General features: G+C 42.5%; 4 non-coding genes across 4 annotated transcripts; 2 read left to right on the top strand and 2 right to left on the bottom strand.

Moving 5' to 3' along the window:
* Positions 1-9,602: 9,602 nt before the first annotated feature.
* On the top strand, positions 9,603-9,674 carry TRNAW-CCA (transfer RNA tryptophan (anticodon CCA)). The gene has a single exon. It is a non-coding gene; the product is annotated as a tRNA-Trp (tRNA).
* A 1,117-nt stretch (positions 9,675-10,791) lies between these two features.
* On the top strand, positions 10,792-10,863 carry TRNAM-CAU (transfer RNA methionine (anticodon CAU)). The gene has a single exon. It is a non-coding gene; the product is annotated as a tRNA-Met (tRNA).
* Positions 10,864-12,252: 1,389 nt separating this feature from the next.
* On the bottom strand, positions 12,253-12,325 carry TRNAR-ACG (transfer RNA arginine (anticodon ACG)). Its single transcript has one exon. It is a non-coding gene; the product is annotated as a tRNA-Arg (tRNA).
* A 351-nt stretch (positions 12,326-12,676) lies between these two features.
* On the bottom strand, positions 12,677-12,758 carry TRNAS-AGA (transfer RNA serine (anticodon AGA)). The gene has a single exon. It is a non-coding gene; the product is annotated as a tRNA-Ser (tRNA).
* Positions 12,759-15,217: the final 2,459 nt, after the last annotated feature.

Here is a 15,217-nt window from a genome sequence, read left to right as displayed (position 1 = left end):
GAGCTGTTGCTGCTGGCCTACGCCACAACCACAGCAACATGGGATCTGAGCTGCATCTGCCACCTGCACCACAGCTCAGGGCAATGCCAGATCCTTAATCCACTGAGCAAGGCCAGGGATCGAACCCGCAACCTCATGGTTCCTAGTCAGATTTGTTTCTGCTGCGCCACGACGGAAACTTCCAACATTTAAAAAATATCAACGAGCACAATAAAAGCAGTGAGGCACTGACATTTGGGGCTCTTGATCTGTGAGGTCTTGAGTCCCCGTCCCACTTTTGATCTGTATCTTGTCTCTGTCTTTTATTATGTCTTAATTTTGAGCTTTTTTTCCAGTCCACAATAGAGAAAAGAGAGGTGAGCACTCCCTGGATGATAGAGAAATACACATTTCTTGGCCCTTTCTAGGCCTTTTCTTCCCTTCTTTGGGGCCCTTTTCACTCATCTGTTGAGTTTGTCTGGCTGCCTTCCCTCACAAGTGCCAGGGAGAGGGAGGCCAGACGAAAAGGGCTCTTCCTGTTCCCCCTTCTTGGTTCCTAACTATGGGCTTGGACTCCACTGGGAGTTCTTTACATGTCTCTCCTCGTTCTGCTTCAGTAGCTGAAGGAGCTGCAGCAGCTGCCGGCCTACACCACGGCCACAGCCACGTGGGATCTGAGATGCATCTGCAGCCTACACTAGAGCTCACAGCAATGCCCGGATCCTTAGTGAGGCCGGGGATTGAACATGCATCCTCATGGATACCAGTCGTGTTGGTAAACCGCTGAGCCAGTGCAGGAGCTCCTCTTGCATCTTTTCCAAGATCTATACACTGTCCTGGGTGCAGTAAGTACGGCCAACTGCCCGGAAATCTGTCTCTTTTATTTAGGTAGTCTCCGAAGGAAGCATCTCTTTTTCATAGTTAATATACCACCTCTTGCTGGTACAAGGGACTCCCATGCACTCTTTTTATACCTTTACCTGGGGAGCGGCTAGTGTGTCTGAGCACTGTGGCTTATCATCTACTAGCTGATGGCTCTTCTCTGCATCCCAGTATGTTGTTAGCTGTGACTCATTAGCCATGAAACCCAAAGCCGGTTTAGTTAACTATTCAGTGTCCTTGATTCTTCACGTGTAGGATGGAGTTGAGACTAATACTGGCTACTTAAGTTATCTGGGAAGGACTTATAATAACACCTGCAAAAATTCTGTATCATTGTGTTATACACCTGAAACTAATACAATTTTGTAAGTCAACTGTATTTCAATTTTAAGAAAGTTTTAAAAAATCTTTTAGATAAAGGCATTTTCAGTTATGCAAGGTCACCACACACACACACACACACACACACACACACACACACACACAAAAGATACAGAAGAGGAAGAAAGAATAATTTATATTTCTCACCCTGACCTCTTGTATGGACTGCACATTTGGTTACAGCTGTCTACACTGGGTCTCCACTTGGTTCACTAATTAAGGCTCCTCAATGTATCCTAAGTTTTGATTCTGTGCTTCCTCCTCTCTTTGCGCCCACTACCTGAACCTCAGTTTCCCCATCATAGTAATTGGCAACTCTATCTTTAAAGTTGCTTAAGCCTTAGGTCTTGGAGGCACCCTGCTTTGATCCACTCCTCCATTTACTTTACACTCCACCTCAAATCTATCAGCAAAGCCGTTTTACTCTATTTTTTAAAATAAACCCAGCACTGACCCTTTCTCACCACTTCTAGCACCCCCTTGGTATGAGCCATCCTCGTCCCTTCCCCTGATGGCTGCAGCGGCTCCCAGCTGTCTTCTGGCTTCTATCCTGCCCCTCCTACCCTTCCTGGAGCCTAGTCTCAGTTTCAGTTCCTCCTCTGCTCAAAACGCACAGGTGGCGCCTTTCTCAGAGGCAAAGCCAAGGCCAGCACGATGGCTTTCAAGGCCATATTTGACTGGCCCTCTAAACCCCTCTGATATGATCCCCTCTCATCCTCCTGGTCACTCTGTCCTCTGGCTGCACTGGCCCCTTTGCTGCTCTTCAAACAAACCAGCGTGCTTGGCACTGCTGTTCTCTCTATTTGTTATGCTTTTCCCCCAGTTATTTTTGTGGCTTACTCCCTTACTTCATTACCCTATTTTATTTTATTTTAATTTTTAAATTGAAGTATAGTTGATTCCAATACGTGTACAATCAGCACCCTATTTTAAATTGCACCTTCCAGTCCCATATTCCGCGATCTCCTGAGCACATAGCATCATGTGCTGAACCATGTATTTTACTATTTCTTTTTTCTATCTTCTTCCATTAGAGGGTAGGTTCTTTGCGAATGAAACACTTTTGTTATGTTCATTTCTGTGCCCCTGGCTGGCACCTAGAAGTGTAGCTGGCACATAGTTAATGGTCATGGGCCTTTGCTGAGTTGGTACATGAATGAATGAATACATGAATGAAATGGACAAAGAATCCCTGAGGGAAGCTGGAGCGTGAGGAGTCCAGGATGAAAATGAAGAAATAACCTTCATTTTAGTTGAAAGGCAAAAGACATCTGCTCTGTTGAAATCAGAGCAAACAGATCAGAAAGGACAGGTGCAGGTGGCAGGACAGGAAGTCTGGCACCTTCCACTTCTCTTTTCTCTCTGGGGCAGAGGGTTGCATCAGCTTCAGAGACATGGGAAAAGGATGTGGTGATGAGGCTCGCAGCTAATGTTCACTGAACTTAGCTACGTGCTAGTTCTGTACTGGGTATCCTGCATACCTTTATCTCATTTCCTAACATCTGCTCAAGTAGTAGTTGTAATTAAGTCAATTTCTAGGTATGGGAAAAATAGTCTCAGAGAAGTTAAGGAACCTGTCTCAGTTTGTCTGACTGAGTAAACAGGGTTAACCAGGTGTGGTGAACAGGCAAAGGAAATGCACACAGAAGCAGGAAACTGAATGATGCATTGGGGCGCTGCAGATGGCGTGGTCAAGCCAGGGTGGGGCAGCGCATGCAGAGAAGTGTCCAGAGATAGAGCAGAAATGGGACTGGGCCATTGTGTGCCTGCAACACAGGGATAAAAGAATGCACGGATTGGACTTTATATTTTAGTGTAGTTTTTCTTCAGTTGAGTTACATAAAAACCTTGGTTAGACAAAACTTAATTTCCAAATACATCTGAAAATATAACTTCCAACTCCTGAGGGAGCCAATTAAAAAATATAGCATTTAAAGTTAAAATCTGGGAGTTCCCATTGTGGCTCAGCAGTAATGAACCTGACTGGTATCTCACAAACATGGGTTTGATTCTTGGCCTGGTTCAATGGGTTAAGGATCTGGCATTGGCGTGAGCTGTGGTGTAGGTTGCAGATGCGGCTCGGATCCCAAGTGGCTGTGGCTGTGGTAGCTATGGCTCTGATTCCACCCCTAGCCTGGGAACTTCCATATGCCTTGGAAAGACAAACAAACAAACACAAAAGTTAAAATCTGTCATTAGGGAGTTCATTTATTACTAATGAAATTATGAATATAGCAGTTAGCTTGGAAACTGGAACCACTCAGAAAAAATTGATTACAAATATGTTAAGTAGGTGATACAGCATCTGCTTAGGTTGTTTGGAGTAAAATTGACATTAAGACAATTTTTCTTTTTTCTTTTCAGGGCTGCACCTGTGGCATATGAAAGTTCCCAGGCTAGGGCTTTAATTGGAGCTGCAGCCGCAGGCTTACGCCATAGCCACAGAAACATGAGATCCAAGCTGCAGCTATGACTTACACCAGGGCTCACCGCTTCGCCAGATCTTTAACCAGCTGAATGAGGCCTGGGATTGAACCTGCATCCTCATGGATGCTAGCCAGGTTCATAACCCACTGAGCCACAATGGAACTCCAAGACAATTTTTCACAAAAATTTGAAAATTCTTTTAGAATTTACAAATGTCCATATCAGTCCCCATCCTGATAAGACAGCAAAAGGCAATGGGAAGCCGTGGAAGTTTTAGGAATTTAGAGGAATGTAATCAGATTTCTGTTTTAGCAAGTTTCCTTTGAAACTGGAGGCTATGGTCAATGATACAAACTTCAAAAACAGCAGCATGTGGAAGTTCTGGGGCCAGGGATTGGAGCTGAACCACAGCAGTGACAATGCTAGGTTCTTAATCGCTAGGCCACCAGGGAACTCCCTAGACAAAAACTCTTAAAAAGGAAAAGGGCAGCAGTAGCTCTTAGGGGAACGGAAGCAGCTTGCTGTTAAGAGAAAGGCCTTGGTAATCTAGTCCCAGGGATCTGTGATAAAAGAAGAAAGATTGGGAGATTCAGTCTCTGCCTGAGAAGGAGTCTGGGGCTAAGCAGTAAAAGGACTTGCCCCGAAGAGAGGAGAGAAAGGAGCCCACTCGGGTGGGTGGTGGCAGCACCTGCAGCAGGAGTGTAGAGGAGGAAGGGCAGGTTGACAGGGAAGGAGATGGAGTTCAGTTTTGGCCACAGATTCGAAAAACCTTTGGGGCATCCATGAAGTGTGAGCAGAGTGACTGGACTATAGGCATTAAGTCCAGATTGTGTTAAGAGTGAGCAAGGCCTCGGAGGAAAGGATCAGAATAAAAGCACCTACTAAGTGAAGCCGTCTTTGATGAAAAACAAAAACTCTCATTTACTCACCATCCACTTTCTGGGCTTTTCTCCAGCCTGAAGTAGAACAAAGAAACCTCATGAGAGAAAGGGCACAGGAGAGGATCTCAGATTGTACACACGGGAGAGGGTGGCACAGGACTTACAAAGCTCTCGGAGTTTCTCTGCAAAAGGACAAGAAATGAATCCGTATCCTCCATAGGAGATGAACCAGTTTTACATGGAAAGGGCCTCTGGGAGACCGCTTCCTGGGTTGTGTATGCAGTGAGTGCTGTGAGCTGTGCCAGAATGAAGGTCACAGTCGGGGTCATAGCTCAGGGGAAGTAAAAAGGGAGCGCTGTGGTATTGAAGGAGAAGGGCCTGCATTAAAAACCTCAACTTCAGGGGGTGGGACGGCCTGATGTGGGTGCCCCTCTACTCCAGGGTTGGTCTCTGTTGCATCCACCCTTGTGAACATCTTTTCCAGTGTGGTTTGAGGGTGTTTCTGTAATAAAGGCCTTGTTCTGTCAAAAACAAAACAAAACAAAAACAAACCTCAACTGCAAATCCCTTTGATCCTCTTCATCCTGGTCCTCTCCCTTCTCCTCTGTCCAATCCTTCTTCCATAGTCTTCTTTGGACTCACACTGGCTCGGTCTTCTGATTTTTTTGCCTTTGGTCCAGCATTCTTGCTCTTTCTCCCGGCAACATTTCCAGATGACACCAGGTGCAGCCAGCAGGAGAAATCCCAGAAGAAGCAAGAGTAAAGCCTGAACTGTTGTCCAAGGAAAGTCTTTCAAGAACAATGTGCCTGAGCCCTAAGTGCTGGGCATTATTCCTGCAGAGAAAAGCAGAAAGGATAGAGCAGGCAGAGGATGCTGCAGGATTCTCCCAGATCCCTGGTCCAGCCCAGTGGCAGAGGGGCCTGGCCGGAAAATAACTCCAGCTCTGCCTCATTCTCTCCCACAGGATGGTTGGGAAACCAAGATACCTTGAGAGTCACCATGAAAAAAATAAATAAGAAAGGGAGTTCCTGTTGTGGCTCAGAGGAAACGAATCTGACCAGCATCCGTGAGGATGCAGGTTCAATTCCCGGCCTCACTCAGCGGGTTAAGGATCTGGCATTACTCCGAGCTGTGGTGCCCTGAGCTGTGGTGTAGGTCGGTCACAGCTCTAATTCCACCCCCAGCCCGGGAACTTCCATAAGCCAGGCCCTAAAAAGACAAAAAAAGGGGAGAGAATGTAAATCCTTTATTTACATTTTAGGCCGCACCGGCCCTAAAAAGACAAAAAAAGGGGAGAGAATGTAAATCCTTTATTTCGCTCTCAGATAAAAAATTCCATATGAATAGAGAGCCTTTCCAAAGAGGTTTTGCAAATTCAGTGACGTATTAAGTGTGTAGAAAAAGTTAAATTAACAAAATAAAAACTACCCATGCAGCTAGAACAGTCACAAATGGACATAAATGTAACAGCCTAAAGCAAATGAATGAAGTTTAAGCAAATTTCCTCCCAGTAGATGACAGATGTCATTGTTGAGAGGATTAAAGGAACAATGAACAATCAGCTGTTGTCTTCCTAAGACAGTAGAGTTTTTACAGACAGAATAGTTTCCGGCAATTTTTCCTGAGACTAAAGCCTCAAGTGTTTTTGTTTGATTAATCGTTATTTCCCACAACAGTCTAGGGAGAACTTCCCCTTTTGTATATTTTTTTTTGTTCTTCCTCCATAAAATTTAACCCTAGATTGTGTACTATTTTTTATCATTTCCTACCTGTTTCGTTCTGGTAACGGCTTTGGGGTGAAAACCCTGCCTATTCCAATAAAGGGTAATTTTTTTAAAAGGTAAACATAATAAAAGGGCATGTGTCAATGATTTATTTAACTTATTGTTAAATTAATAAGAAAAATGTTAAAAGTAGTTCAAATGAGAATTTGATTTCCAAAATCTTCTCTCCTCTATCAGGGAGAAGTCATTTGCAGTGCCAAGGACTGGAACTATCTTATTCTCAGCAAGTTAACATCTGTCTCTACAAAGTCATAAATGGTCTAGAAAAAGAAACAAGGGCTCGGTCCTGTGGAATCAGAGATCCTCGGTATGAGGTCTGCTAGACAAGGTCAAAATTTCGTTGAAGAGAAACCCCATAATCTTTTTTGACCATTACACATTAAGTTTTTCATTACAAAAGTCTTTCACAAATTTTCCTGGCTGTTCTTTCTTACCCCTGCAGTGCTGAGCACAAAGCAGGCAGTGGTAGTTTACACAAAGGCAGTGAATATTTGAGAAACAGACCATATCCCAGTCCTACAGCATTGCCTACTTGGAATTCACACTACCTGGCATGAGGACTTTGCACTCAGAGGATCTGTTGGCAATAGCTCATGTGTCACCGGAGAGAGAACAGTCTAAAATAAAGTCATTGCTAAAGTGAAGTCCAGGAGTTCCCATTGTGGCTCAGTGGTTTAGGAACCAGACTAGTATCCATGAGGATGCAGTTTCAATCTCTGGCCTCACTCAGTGGGCTAAGGATCTGGCATTGCTGTGAGCTGCAGCATAGGTCACCAATGTGGCTCGGATCTGGTGTTGCTGTGGCTGTGATGTAGGCTGGCATCAGCTTCAGTTTTGACTCAAACCCTAGCTGGGGAATTTCCACGTGCCATAGGAGTGTCCTTAAAAAGCGGAAAAAAAAAAAAAAAGAGAGAGAGAGAGAGAGGAAGATTTTTAGGGCAGTATAACATTTGCAGAGGACTACTCTTCATTTCTATATTTCTGCCCAGGTGGATTTATAGGTGAGGAAGTGAAATACAGGGAGAATTCTAAAATAGTTTAGAAAATAATTATATGTTATTAAAGAGGTGATAATTTTTAGAATTTTGGAGAAACTTGTGTATTTTCAGCCATATGTGGAGCATGTGTGTGCTGATGCCTCATATTGCTGTATCACTTGGTATATTACAAGAAGGCTGTAATTATGATATTCTGAGTTAAGTGCTAAAACGCAGAACATTAATAAGCAAGGGACAATAAACCACTATTGTATTAGTGATACCAGTTTCTGTAGCACACATTGAAAAAAAAACAAGCAGCGAAACTCCCATAAGTCTCAATTTTTCACCTTCATAAACCTTTGTCTTTCTCTCAAACAACATCTAAAGCAGATTTTCTGGTTATTTTTTAACATGGTTGCTGAGGGACCATTGTGTGACTTTGGAGTCAGGGCTGTGAAGTCCTCTGCTGGATCCTGGGTGTTTGACAGACAGAAAGGCAAAGGGATGCAGAAAGGAACTCCCATGGGAGATTGTCCTGGGTCAAGCTTCAAAGTTTCAAACTGGCTGGTTATGATTCTTTCCACAGGGCATTGTTCTGACCACAGCCACATGGCCGCATCTAATTGCAAGGGAGGCTAGGAAATGTAGTTTAGAGGAATATTTGTGTCCCCTTCAAGCTCTTTTGTTGAAACCAAATCCCTAATGTGGTGGTCTTTGGAGGTGGGGTCTTTGGGAGGTGATTAGATGGCGATGTCGCAGATGGAATTAGTGTCCTTATGAAACAAAGCCCAGAGGACTCTGACCCTTTCTACCATGTGAGGACACAGTCATACTGAACTCCTGACCTCTTGATCTTGGACTTCTCTGGCTCCAGCACCCTGAGAAATGTTTTTTTTTTTAAACCACCTAGTCTATGGTATTTTTGCTTATAGCGCCCCAAACAGACCAAGACAATTGTGTTTCCAAGAAGAAAAGGAAACAGATTTTAACAACTACTGTAGCATCCTCTGCTGCAATAATTCCATGTCACGGGGAATCCACAATCAAAAGGAGGACATATATCAACTCTGAGAGTCTGATTTCTTAGAGAGGACCCCCATGCCTCTGGGCAGCCTTCCTGGTGTGTGTTCTTAGCAGGGAGCCGTAGACATGGTGTGGTGGTGAGAGGGTGTGTGGAAACCAAAGGGGATATGGAGTGTGTGTGGAAGGCAAGCTGACCTGTTGTACTGGCCCCTAAAGAGGCTGTGCCTTAGCTTTTAGTTTAGTTACTTGTAATAAGTAATAAACAAACATATAAGTAGAATATAGAGTATACTAGGTGCTGATATATAGCATGCATCATCTAGTCTAGGAAAAGAAAGGAAAAGAGATAAGAATTGGAGGTACACAGTTTTGATGATACTGGACAGGATATTCCGAAAAATGATCCATTACTGTAAAACAGACACACCTTTCTCTGAAAATTAAAATTTTCCTTTCTTAATCTTGAAAATGGGTCCAGAGCCTAGGATTCATTTTCAGAGTGTCTTTTCCTAGCAGTTGAAAGCGAGCTCTCCATTATTTAGATCTTGCGGGGGCGGGGGACGGAATTTCATTGAGATTCAAAACCCGAGGATGCAGTTTCGCAGACGGGCGCTTTAACCAGCCAAACCATGGTGCCAGAATCATCCGCTTCCTCGGCAGAAAGATTTCTTGCTCTTCTTAGGGGCAGTTTCAGATTAAGTGATCGGATTTGGAGGAACTCTCGCAGTAGGATATCGATCATGTCAAATAAGGACAAGAGTGGGTGGAAGGAGACGCCGCTCGTTATCCGCAGACAGAATGCTGCACGACTAAACCGGCTGGCCCCAGGTAAATTCACAGAAAAACGTGTGTGTGGTTACAATCTACCATCAACTTTGAAAACAAATTCAAAACCATGGTCAGCGTCCCAGATTAGGGAGAGGGAGGAGAGGGCGGACACTCATTATTACTCTTACTCCAACCCAAAGGCCGACTTTAAACAGAATGCCTAAAAAAGACAAAAACGAAAAACAAACAAACAAACAAAACAAAACTCCCCCAAAAGTCTATTTTGACGGATATGGAGAAACTGGGTAAGAAAAAGGAATGAAATAGAATAGGAAGCAATGAAAAATAGAAGAATTCGGAGGCAGAGAGAATTGGGAAGTGAATGAAAGGAGGTCACCAGGCTTTATTTTGTATTCACCTGCGCGGTCTTCACTGAGTACAGACAATTAACTGCATAGATGAGGTTGACAGGTAAAGGAGTCCAGCGCCCCCACAGGACCTCGTGGCGCAACGGTAGCGCGTCTGACTCCAGATCAGAAGGTTGCGTGTTCAAATCACGTCGGGGTCAACTGTTTTAGTGTTTAGGCGGTGTACTGGTCTGTGAAGCGGAATGTGGGAAAGAAAAAGATGCATTCTCTGCTTCCTCCAACGTGGGATGCTCTTGAGAAAGTAAATAAATAGACAGGTATACGCAGGAGTATACACTGGTGTAATCGTGCTTTGGGCGTTAATTTCTGGGCCCATGAAGACATTTTTTATTTTGTTATTGCAAACTCTGAATTTCATTCTTCATCGACTTCCAGGCTTTTCTCCCCACTCACTTCTGTGCTCCCTGACCCATTTCCTCATCCATCTCTCTCCAACCGTCAGAAATTAAGCAGATCTTTACAGACAACTAGTCAGGCTCCAGTGGGTAACCTAAGCCTACCGGCTTCACACCTGGGTCAGCTTTTTCTGGCCAGAGGTTACGGAACAAGCAGATACTTAGCTCTCAGCGACTCACCTACTCCTGCCAATCACGGAAGGAGTCAGTTCATTTCCAGATGCAAAAAACCGGAACACAGCGTTTTTGTTTGTTCGATTTGTACTGCCAAGTTGAGACTAGAAGAAATGAACCATGACATCGGAGAAAGTTAGTCCTCTGGGCTAGATGTTTCGTGAACACCCTGAAAACTTTTTTTTTTTTTTTAAATGTACAGGAATGTGCGTTTTTTATTACCTGGGACTAGAGAACCCTCAAAAGATTCCGAACCATCACATTACAGCATGGAAGTAAAGGAAAGCACGTTTACTTCATCAGAACCTATTCTTTTGTATGACTTAGAATGACTTTAAAGCATGACATCTGGAATATCAGCAGATACTTTGTTATAGATGTACACGTTCACATAGTACATAGTAACAGGCATTACATCTAAGCATGCCTTTTTGCACAGGAGAAGAGTATCCAAAATAAACTTTCTCGATTATTAATCCTTGCCTTAGTAGTTAGTTCAGTCCTTGGCTATTGCAGTACCAAAGACAGATTACTGATCTAGGGGAAGAGAAAGCGAGACAGAAATAGAGTGAGAAACAGAAAGAAAGCACGAATGAATTTAATTCTGCAGATTGGGGAGAAGAAGGAAAAAAAAAAAGGAGAAGTTCGAAAAAAGCTGAATACTAACTATTAGAAATCCAATTCTCATAGCAGAGTGGCGCAGCGGAAGCGTGCTGGGCCCATAACCCAGAGGTCGATGGATCGAAACCATCCTCTGCTAGCTTGGCCTCTTTTCCCTCCAAAGAGACATTTAGGGCCGGGATAAGAGACTATATTAGGAAAATTTGTCATCTGTATATCCTCTTTGTGAGGTGTTTAGCCCACCTTTTAAACATGTTCCTTCCACATCATATGTGGTAAGAGAAACGTTAGAACGGCAATGAGATACCACCACACGGCAAAATCTAGGACACTGAACATCAAATGCTGGGGAGGAGGTGGAGCAGCAGGAATTCTCTTCTCATTCATTGCTAATGGGAATGCAAAATGGTACAGACACTGTGGAATAAAGTTTGGCAGTTCCTCACAAAACTAAGCATACGCTTACCAAACCATCCGGCAATTGCCCTCCTTGTTACAGCAATTGCCCTCCTTGTTAATTTGCCGAAAGATGTTGAAACTTATGTCCACCAAAAAACCTGTACTCAGATGTTTATAGCAGTTTTATTCATAATTGCCAAAACTTAAAAACAACCTAGATGCCCTTCAATAGGTGAATGGATAAATAAGCCAGGTGCTCGAGACAATGGACTATTAATTCAGCATTACAAAGAAATGAGCTAACAAGGCAGGAGAGGACATGGAAGAACCTTAACTGCATATTACTAAGTGAAATAAGCCAATCTGAAAGTCTACCTATTGTATCATTCGAATACACAACATTCTGGAAAAAGCAAACCTAGGGAGATAGTAAAATGTTCATTCGTTGCCAGAGGCTGGTGAGGGGAGGAAGGATGAATAGACAAAGCACAGAGGATTTTTCAGGCAGTGAAGGTCCTCAGCGCGATACTGGAACAATGGATATATGCCATTCTATGTTTGTTCAGATTCATGAACTATACAGCACCAACAGTGAACTGTAAGGAAACTATGGACTTTGGTTCATAGTAGGTTCATCAATTGCAACAAATGTACCCACTCTGGTGGAGGATTTTGATAATGGGGGAGACTATTCATGTGCGAAGACATGTGTACCCTTCCCTTAATTGTGCTGTGAACCAGTAACTGGCTCTAAGAAACTAGATCTAAAAACAAAAGAGAAGTAAAGAAATTACTATCTCGAAATCTTCTCTTTCTTAGACTTCCCTTCTTAGCACTCAAGAGAATGATGCTTTTGGAAGGTCTTTTCTCTTTTAAGTTTCCCCTCACACTTCTGATGTAAGAATTCATCAGTTTCGAAAAACATTCAATTTAGCAACTTGATTTAAAGAAAACTTATGTATGTCAAAGAAGAGTAGTGATCTATAGCTCAAGACTGTTAACTTTTTTGTCATTTTGTATAAACTGATATTATAAATGAAGACATTTTAAAGATAAAATAATTAATGCAGAGGCCTGGGAAAAATGGAAATTTGCAGGATTTTAAAGAGCCTGCAAAAAAGGAACGGGACGAGCCAGCCAGGAGTCGAACCTGGAATCTTCTGATCCGTAGTCAGACGCGTTATCCATTGCGCCACTGGCCCACCCACGGGTAGCCGAGAACTTAACACTCACAGAAAAAGGAAGTGGCAGCAAGCATTACTACGTTGCTCTAAATATGAATGTGTGAAATCTTTTCCTTCTGCTTGCTTTTTTCGGGTCACCAAGGTTTCGAAACCCCAAACCTCAGAATTGAAATAAAAGATAGTTTTATTGGTTCCTTTTATGTCACTCATGCATTATGATTCTTTCATGGTCTATGAGAACTCTGTTTCGATGTAACTTGCAAAAGGTCTGAGTTGATGTTTAATATTTTAGAAAGTGTCTTCAAATTAAAGGTCAATGCGACCAAGAGCAGAGGGCGTAACACACTTAGCAAAAGACAAATCAATTTCCGTAGTCGGCAGGATTCGAACCTGCGCGGGGAGACCCCAATGGATTTCTAGTCCATCGCCTTAACCACTCGGCCACGACTACGTATAGCGAAGTGCCCCTTCAATGTTCTCCATGTTACTATATATCATTTATTCTATGCTTCAGGATTTAGTAATTTAAAAAGGCAAAACAAAAGATGCTAAATTCCATTAACAGTTGATGAAACCCAAGAAGGGCCAGTCAGCTTCAATTATAGCAAGTGGTAAACTGAGAATGCTCTGGTCTTTTCTAGAAAGCAAATTGCCATATGTTGCAATAGTTCTAAAAATTCTCTTATTTTTACCGTAGTAGGAAATTTATCCTCAAAAAATAATCTGACAAAGCTGTTCCTTACTGATACCCTATGTCGCAGATACTGAATCCAGTGCCTGGAATATAGTTACTAGGGCTCAACAAATGTCAGCAGCTATTGTCACCATCATTTTTTAAATTCAAGAATGAGGATCCATCAAAATATTCCACAAGGAAGCCTATCTCTCCTGTCTCTTTGTAATGCTTAAAATGTTTTAAAGCACTAGATAGAATATTTTTTGAATAAATAGGAAAGTAAAAAATACTTCTGAGAATCAAATCCACTTCACTGCTTGGGACCTTTTCTCACAAGAGGAAGAACAACTTTATCTGATATTCTGTGAATAAGAGGCAAAATATATTTGCAAACTCCACCTCCAAAGCCAGAACGGAACCCCAGAATCTCTAGCTTTCTAAAACTACACAGTTATTATCGTAGTCTTATCTGTATGTTTATGTCTGTGGGTATGGGTATATTAGTAAGTATAAGATTCTGTATTTCATCAACTGCTCCATCCCAGGAACAGAAAGGCTAGGCATGACTGATAAACCACTACTTATGTGCTGATGGATTGAAAATTATCTCCAGCCCAGACCTCTGGGCTCTAGAATATACAATTGTCCTAGTTATTTCTTTTGGCATGTTCATGGTCATCTCAAAAGCAGTACATCTCCAAATGAATGTCCCATCCTTTCTCCTAAACTTGAACTTCCTCCAACAACCCAAATTTTTGATAGAAACACCAAGGTACTAAAAACCAAAGACTCAGAACTCCCTTATCCTCTGATTCTCTCCCCAAGGGCCACAGGTTATCAGATTTTGGATCAATCTCCAAGTTATTTCTCAAATCTGGCTCTTCCTCCCAAGCCTCAGGTCTGTTTTCTTAGATCAGGTTCTTACAGTTTCTCTTTAGAGTTATTGTACCAATTTCTTGAAAGTCTTTTGGCCTCCAGTCCCTTGTCCCTGAACAGATTCATTCACTTCTTCATTGTTTCAAAAATTTTATTCTGAGCACAGTCACATGCCCAACACTTTGCTAGGTGCCACACATCTGGTGGAGAGCAAGAGAAGTAGGGGCATTTTTGAGGGATTTCTAGAGTAAACAATTACAAAAGTAAACATTTACCATTGAGTATGACAAGGGAGGGGTCTGGTGTGCTGTAGTAGCCCATGGGAGGAGTGCTAGATTCCAATCATGAATGTGTTAGGTGATTGACTGGAGAAATACTCGTTAGTCTCCCAGTTTCATGAAAAAATGTCCCAGTTATACCTTTGTTATGTCTGGGCAAAGGGACACGCAATAAATATCTGTGGAATGAATCATAGTTAAACTCAGATCTGAAGGATGTGTGGGAATGAGCCAAATTGCCTAGGGGAGAGGTGTTCCAGACTTAAACCTTATAGACCATGAGAGAAATGGATGAGAGTGCTATCAGGCTGGAACATCATTGCATTTTGGAGGGGTACAGGATAGGGCAGCAATAAGAGAGAGAACTGGAGATATAGCTTAGGGCAGATAATGTAGGTAGGGCTGTGTCAGCACTAACTGGTGTGTTCATCTGATAATGCTAATCAGTTTGGGTTCCTTCCCTCCTTTAAAGTCTTTAAAGGTACTCTGTGGCCCACAGATGGCATAGGAGGCCCTCATCATGGGCATCTAGATAACATTCCCAGCTCCCTTTCTGGCCACACTGTCAAGGGAGCCTGGGACTCCTGAGGCAAGGAAGGATCTGCCCTTCTTCACCTGGCACTGGTTTCTTGATGCTGACCTTCTGTTTTGTCTCTTCGGAGCCCCGTGCTCTTCTGTCAGGGCCTCTGTTTACATAGGACAGCTTCTGCCAAGACGTCTTTAAACATTTAAACTTTTATTATAAAAATGTTCAAGCATAGAAAAAGTATCTATATACTAACCACCCAGATTCAATTATTATTAACATTTTGCTCTATTAGTCTTATCTGCCTTTTTCTGTTGAATCCTATGAAATTCATTTGCAGACATCACGACACATCATACCCTGCATACATAAACATGTATTACCTAAACTCGTCTCATATACCCAGAATACCATTATCATAACTAAAAAAGATCCAACAATTCTTTATAAAAACCTCTAATATCCAGTCCTTCTTTAAATTTCTTTAATATGTATTTTGGGGTCAGTTTTTCTAATCAGGGTCCAAGCAAATTCATTCATTCACTGCATTTGAT

This window comes from Phacochoerus africanus, chromosome 9, assembly GCF_016906955.1.
Source record: "Phacochoerus africanus isolate WHEZ1 chromosome 9, ROS_Pafr_v1, whole genome shotgun sequence".
Taxonomy (NCBI): Eukaryota; Metazoa; Chordata; class Mammalia; order Artiodactyla; family Suidae; genus Phacochoerus; species Phacochoerus africanus.
This window is presented reverse-complemented; position numbering and strand designations above follow the sequence as displayed.